This window comes from Cervus canadensis, chromosome 11 (assembly GCF_019320065.1).
Source record: "Cervus canadensis isolate Bull #8, Minnesota chromosome 11, ASM1932006v1, whole genome shotgun sequence".
In the NCBI taxonomy this organism is placed as follows: domain Eukaryota; kingdom Metazoa; phylum Chordata; class Mammalia; order Artiodactyla; family Cervidae; genus Cervus; species Cervus canadensis.
Window position 1 is genome coordinate 77436729 of NC_057396.1, and position 7433 is coordinate 77444161.

Sequence of the window (7433 nt, forward strand, 5' to 3'; positions counted from 1 at the left end):
AGGATTCTGCTCAAAGGATCTTTCTAGTAGGGATTCAGTAAATTATGTTTAAAAACATAAGCATGAGCTTGGGGCCTTCACTTAGAGGCGAGTGAAATTACATGCAGTCGGGCAGTGACACAGCTGGAGAGACTGGCCGTGTGCTTGTTTTTGCCTGGGAATACTCATTTTTTTAGTCCATTAACAAATAGATCCACCAAAAAAAAAAAAAAAAAAAAACAAAACCTTTTAAATACAGGATAATAAAAATTGAACATTAACATTCTTCTTCAATTTTGTGTAAGCTCTGCAGTAGAGAAAAATATACGAACTTCGAACAGCTGTAAAAACTGTGTCTTAGGAAGAAAACAGAGTTTCTACATTGATACAAAAAAAAAAAAAAAAGGCATTTTTCTAATTCAACCCAGTCCTCCTCGGGCAGGTGGAGGGTGCAGAGTTGCCACTGGCCACCCAGAGAAACGCCAGCTCTTCCTCTCCCCGCCGACCCACCGGGGTCTGGGCAGGCTGGGCTGCTGCTGAAGAATCTTAGGGTAAAAGCAAGATGAAAATACCCCTCAGGAAAAGGCGTGCTTCCCCCTCTGCCAGCTGCTGGAGTGGTCAAGTGTTCCCCTTGCTTCCCCTTTCTGAGATACTGACGCCATCCCATCAGTGAATCTGGGTGTAGGGCTGACAGAACCAATGTGTATAGGAGCCAATAAAGGGGTATCACTTGTGAAGCAGCTGTTTATAAAGACAAGGTGCAAAAGGAGGAAGGGAACCAGAGCGTTTATGATTCACTCAAAGGCAATCCAAGGGTTTTCTTACTCTCTTATTTTAAACATAATATGTTTCTCCTAGAATCATTACTGGGTTTTTTGGGGGGGTAATATTGGGAAGACCCGATTTTCTGATGCTACTACCTTATACCTACAGTTGCCAAGAAACCGTGGGAAAAACGAGCTGGTTATCCAGAAGTGCACTTTAATTTGCTAGACTGAACATCCCACAGCTAGGAGGTGGGAAGGTGACTGTCACCAGTGGAATGCTGATGAAGTGATGCTCCCCACTTCCAGGCTTGACCCCCAAATGGCCTGCATTATTCTCACAATCTCTTCTTTCTCTCTTGTCCTGGTCAGATGGAGAGAATCTAGGGCCCAGAAGATGCCAAGATCTGTAGAGAACTGAGCATTGTCCATAAATAGCTGCACAGATTAAACCCATTGCTAAACATTCAGTTGGACTGTGACCTAGGAGGGAAACCTTTTATGGTACTAGGCTGAGGAAAGACAGAATTATTTGTCACAGAAGTTATTCTGAATAAGAGTTGCTAAGGCAACAACAACAAAAAACAACATATTTCAAATCTTGCTCAAAATGGAAAAAACTACTATCCTCTTGTATTACCCATCCCCTGGAGAAGGGAGAGGCTTCCCACCCCAGTATTCTTGGGCTTCCCTGGTGCTTCAGACGGTAAAGAAACTGCCTGCAACGCGGGAGACCTGGGTTCCATCCCTGGGCTGGGAAGACCCCCTGGAGGAGGGCATGGCAACCCACTGCAGTGTTCCTACCTGGAGAGTCCCCAAGGACAGAGATGCTTGGTGGGCCACGGTCCACGGGGTCACAAAGAGTCAGACACGACTGAGGGATGAAGCACGGCACAGCACGTGTAACAAATGACCACAAACACAGCTGTTTGAAACAACACAAATTTATCCTCTCAGTCTCCATAGGTCAGAAGTCAGGTTATGTTCCTGGCTCCAATACTTGGGCCACCTGGTGCAAAGAGCCGATTCATTGGACAAGACTCTGATAACGGGAAAGATTGAAGGCGGGAGGAGAAGCCAGCAGCAGCAGATCAGATTAGACAGCACCATCGACTCTATCAGTGTGAATCTGAGCAAATTCCGGGAGACAGAGAAGGACAGAGGAGCCTGGCATGCTGCGGTCCACGGGGTGGTGAAGAGGCGGACACGACCTAGCGACTGAAGAGCAGCACGGATTACTTGCTCAGGGTCTCTGGCCAGATCTGTGGTTCTGAGGCTTGGGGTTTTCTTCCAAGCTCATTTGTCAGTGGAAGAAGCCAGGGACTCGCAGCTGTAGGCATGAGTCCCTGTCTCCTTGCTGTCTGCCTGCCAGGGCCACTCTCTGCTCCTAAAAGACACTTGCATTTCTTCTCATGTGGCTCCTTCCACCTTCAAGCCAGCAGTGGTCTGTCAAGTCCTTCTCAAATTTCTACTTCTGCTTTTAAGATGTCCTGTGATTACACTGAACCCATTCAAATAATCCAGGCCAATCTCCCTATTGTAGAGTAAGCTCAGTAACTGTGTGAAGTTCCTTCTGTCACTTAAGGTAACATATTCATGGGTGTGATATTTCATTGTATTCATAGTCCTGGAAATTAGGCCATGGGATTTTCTTGGGGGCCATAATTCTTTCTATCACACCCTTGATGGGTGATAAGGGGAGAAGGAAAATGATTCAACATATTTTGATGTAAGATTTTTCCCTCTAATACATTAACTTGCCTTGTCACAGTAGAAGTAGCCTCTTTTTTTATGGCTTCAATAATCACAGTTATTTATTTACATGGTTTAAAAAATCAACTAGCCATACAAAATTATCTTGAGTCACAAGTAGGCCCATTTGGAACTCAAAATATTTCGAGTTCAGCCTGAACCAGACAAATATCATGTTCTATGAATATCTTGATTTGAAAAAGTGGAAAAACACTGGTCTTCTCACAATGGAAGATCAAGATTTAACTTTTTTCCAAACCCCAACCAACACATACACGAACATCTCCCATCCCCAGTGCTCTCTAAAAAGCTCACAGTTTTGGTCAGAGAATTTGTTGTTTACATCTTTATGACAATATATGCCATCAGAGCTGAACTATTTACTATTTTTTAAATTTGAACAGTGATTTTTTTTCCCCTGGAATTATGGTTTTTCTTTTTCTTCTCGCTTTTCAACCCCAAACTCTCCACTAGTTTTTCTAAGTTCTCTTAACGCAATGACTCACATCACAAATTGTATCAGTTTCATCATTTTGAAGAAATTTCTACTGGAGATGTTCCGGCTGCTCACTCTCCATCACCGGTACCCAGCTGTCATCTCGGGATTGCTTTGTCATCATCTTGGGATTTTTTTTTCATGACCCTCTTTCACTTCATATCTCATTTATTTCTCTCTCTTGCTGTCCTCCTTTGTTAAGAAAGCAAAAACAAGAAACAAAATCACATATTCCAGTAACTTTTCCCCCCCTTTCTCCATATATAACATATTTACTGATTTTCCTGTTATGACGAACATTTTTTCTAGATGACTTTGTAACACAAGCAAAAATGAATACACACACATACTTTACATTTCATACTTCAGTATGCATTTTTTACAATTCAAGCCCTGTAAAGTTTTTCTTTTTTTTACATTTTAAAGTAATTATAGACTCATTCAAAATTCTTTGAAGCTGCAAAGATAAGAGTGTGGCATACCCTTCACTTGTATCATCCAACTGGTTACATCTTAGGTAGATGAGACATAAGATCAAACCCAGGAAACTGACACTGGTACTCTACAGTTACTTGAACCGATCAGTTTTTGTCATCTTTTATCCTGCATTCATTTGTGTGTGTGAGTGCTTAGTTGTAGTTCAGTTCAGTTCAGTCACTCAGTCATGTCTGACTCTGCGGCCCCATGGACTGCAGCACACCAGGCCTCCCTGTCCATCATCAACTCCCAGAGCTTGCTTAAACTCATTTCCATCATGTAGATGGATGCCATCCAACCATCTCATCCTCTGTCATCCCCTTCTCCTCCCGCCTTCGATCTTGCCCAGCATCAGGGGCTTTTCCAACGAGCCAGTTCTTCCCATCAAGTGGCCAAAGTATTGGAGTTTCAGCTTCAGCACCAGTCCTTCCAATGAACACCCAGGACTGATTTCCTTTAGGATGGACTGGTTGGATCTCCTTGCAGTCCAAGGGACTCTCAAGAGTCTTCTCCAACACCACAGTTCAAAAGCATCAATTCTTCGGGGCTCAGCTTTCTTTATAGTCCAACTCTCACATCCATATATGACCACTGGAAAAACCATAACTTTTACTAGATGGACCTTTGTTGGCAAAGTAATGTCTCTGCTTTTTCATATGCTGCCTAGGTTGATTATAACTTTTCTTCCAAGGAGCAAGAGTCTTTTCATTTCATGTGCAGTCTTTTCATTTCAATCAGTGCAGTCACCATCTGCACTGATTTTGGAGCCCAAGAAAATAAAGTCTCTCACTGTTTCCGTTATTTCTCTTCTATTTGCCATGAAGTTATGGGACCAGATGCCATGATCTTAGTTTTCTGAATGCTGAATTTTAAGTCAGTCTTTTCACTCTTTTCTTTCACCTTCATCAAGAGGCTCTTTAGTTTCTCTTCGCTTTCTGCCATTAGGATGGTGTCATCTGCATATCTGAGGTTATTGTATTTCTCCCGGCAATCTTGATTCCAGCTTGTGCTTCCTCCAGCCTGGCATTTCTCCTGATGTACTCTGCATATAGTTTAAGTAAGCAGGGTGACAGTACACAGCCTTGACGCACTCCTTTTCCAATTTTCAGCCAGTCTGTTGTTCTAACTGTTGCTTCTTGACCTGGATACAGTGCTCTCAGGAGGCAGGTAAGGTGGTCTGGTATTCCCATCTCTTGAAGAATTTTCCACAGTTTGTTGTGATTCACACAGTCAAAGGCTTTGGTATAGTCAATGAAGATGAGGTAGATGTTTTTCTGGAATTCTCTTGCTTTTTCTATGATCCAGTATATGTTGGCAATTTGATCTCTGTCCTTTGTCCCTTCTAAATCCAGCTTGTACATCTGGAAATTCTCAATTTGTGTACTGTTGAAGCCTCGCTTGCAGGATTTTGAGCATTACCTTGATAGCATGTACAATGAGTACAACTGTATGGGAGTTTGAACATTCTTTGGCATTGTCCTTTCTTGGGATTGGAATGAAAACTGACCTTTTCCAGTCCTGTGGCCACTGCTGAGTTTTCCAAATTTGCTGGCGTATTGAGTGCAGCACTTTCACAGCATCATCTTTCAGGATTTGAAAGAGCTCAGCTTGAATTTCTTCACCTCCTCTAGCTTTGTCCATAGTTCATTCTCTTTAATTGCTGAGTAGGATTCTACATATGGTTGTATGGTTGTACCAGATTTTGTTTAACCATTCATCTACTGAAGGACATTTGGGTTGTTTATAACATAGTTTTCTCTTAAGCATAAAGCTGTTAGAAACATTGATGTGCTGATTTCTGTGTGAAAACAGTTTCATTTCTCTGGGGTAAATGTACAAGAGTACAATTTCTGGATTACATGGTAAGTACATGTAAAGTTTTGTAAGACCCTTCCAAACTCTTTTCCAGAGTGGCTTTACATTTTTACATTCCCACCAGCATTTTTACATTCCCACCAGCAGTGTATGAGAGATCCTATTTCTCTGCATCGTCACAAGCGTTTGGTATTATCAATTTTCTATTTTAACCATTCCACTAAATTTGTAGTTATATCTCATTGTAGGTTTAATTTATATTTTCCTTAATAACTAATAACTAATGAACATGCCAGCTGCCTTTTCAGAAATAGCACATGGGTGATAAATTTGGAGATTGTGCCTGTCTGAAAATGTTGTAATTTATAGCCTCTCAACAGTTGCATGGTTTGGTTGGCGTATAAAATTCTAGTTTAGAACAATTACTCTTCTGAATTTTTAAAGGCTGATTGTCTTCTCATTTCCAGTATTGTTACTGAAAAACCCAAATACTAATATTTCTAGTCTTTTATATGTGACTTGACTTTTTTTCCTCTTGGAATCTTCAAGGGTGTTTCATTTGTAGCAACTGTTCTAAATTTAGTCATATGGGTCTGTTTTCATCAATATTTCTGCATATTAAAATGTAAGTTTTTAAATTATTTTATACCCCTGGTTTTTCTCTTTCTGTAACTGCTATTGAAACTCCTGAATTAGACTTCTTATTATATTCTTTCTTCTATTTTCTGTTTTCTTGCTCTTCTTTTCTGCATTATGGTTAATTTTCTCTACTTCTTATCAAAACTGTCTACTGAGGTTTTCTTTCTGACTTTCATTTCTATTTTCAAGAGATCTATCAATATTTGTTCTCTACTTCCTTTTTGAACAGCCAGTAACAGCAATTCTTAGAGGCAAGTGCTAAGACTAGGTGCGGGGGCAAAAAGAACAGGCCAGCTCAAGGGCAAGAAATTACCTGGTCAAGAAGAGGCTATACAAGCTATTATCAAGTGGGATGGATTAGAGTCTGGAACTCTCTGCAAACTCATCGATAACTTCTGTCTACGTTAACTCCTGAATGGTCAGATCTCATTAGATTGCTGCTCTCTTGCTCTCTGTCCAACTCCTGCCTAACCTGGCCCTGCCTCACAGAAGCCAATCTACAAACCAATCTACAAACGACCCAGATACTGAAACCAACAGAGGAGTCATTTTAAAGCACTTTACAGTAGCAATACTGGAAGTAAGAAGACAATCAAACTTTAAACATTCAGAAAAGTAACTGTTCTAAACTAGAAATGGAAAAAAAAAAACAAAAAACTTCTGGACTAATTCCATGTGACGTTTCCAATGTTCTTATAAAAACACATAGGACATTTAGTTGATGAATAAACCAAACTTAACTTTGGAAATAAAGCAAATGTAACATAAAATCCAGCATCTGCCCACCATGATTAAAGTGGTAATAATAACAGAAATAACACTTACTGCTATTGTTTTAATTACAATTTATATAACACCCATTACATGCCAGATGCTTTATAGTTCATTCTCAATTATCCTGAAAGCGAAAGTCGCTCAGTTGTGTCTGACTCTTTGCAACCCCATGGACTATATAGTCCATGGAATTCTCCAGGCCAGAATACTGGAGTGGGGAACCTTTCCCTTCTCCAGGGGATCTTCCCAACCCAGGAATCAAACCAGGGTCTCCTGCATTGCAGGCAGATTCTTTACCAACTGAGCTATCAAAGCAACAATTAGTATTCCCATTTTTAACAAGGAATGAAATATTTTAATGAACATGTGAGTTAATACGGATATGTAAGTTAATATATCACTTGGCCAAGACTCCATAACTAGTAAATAAAAGGGCCTGGAATTAATTCTAAATTTCTATGCTCTAAGGATTGAGTTTTCCACTCAATATATCTCCAGAATTAACTTGCATAAATTAAAGCATAATACAGCTCAGCTGCCACATTTGTCAGATAGCTACTACTGCAATGTTCCAATCTTCACGCTTAGAGCAGTGGGGAGGGGAGAAAGAGAGACTGGAAAGGGTCCAGAGGAAAGCTAGAACTTGAGTGATAAGGATGAAATGGCACAGTATAAAGTATCTGGAATAGAGTTTGCTTACCTTCGAGAACACTAACTCAGCATCAAAGGATTTTCAT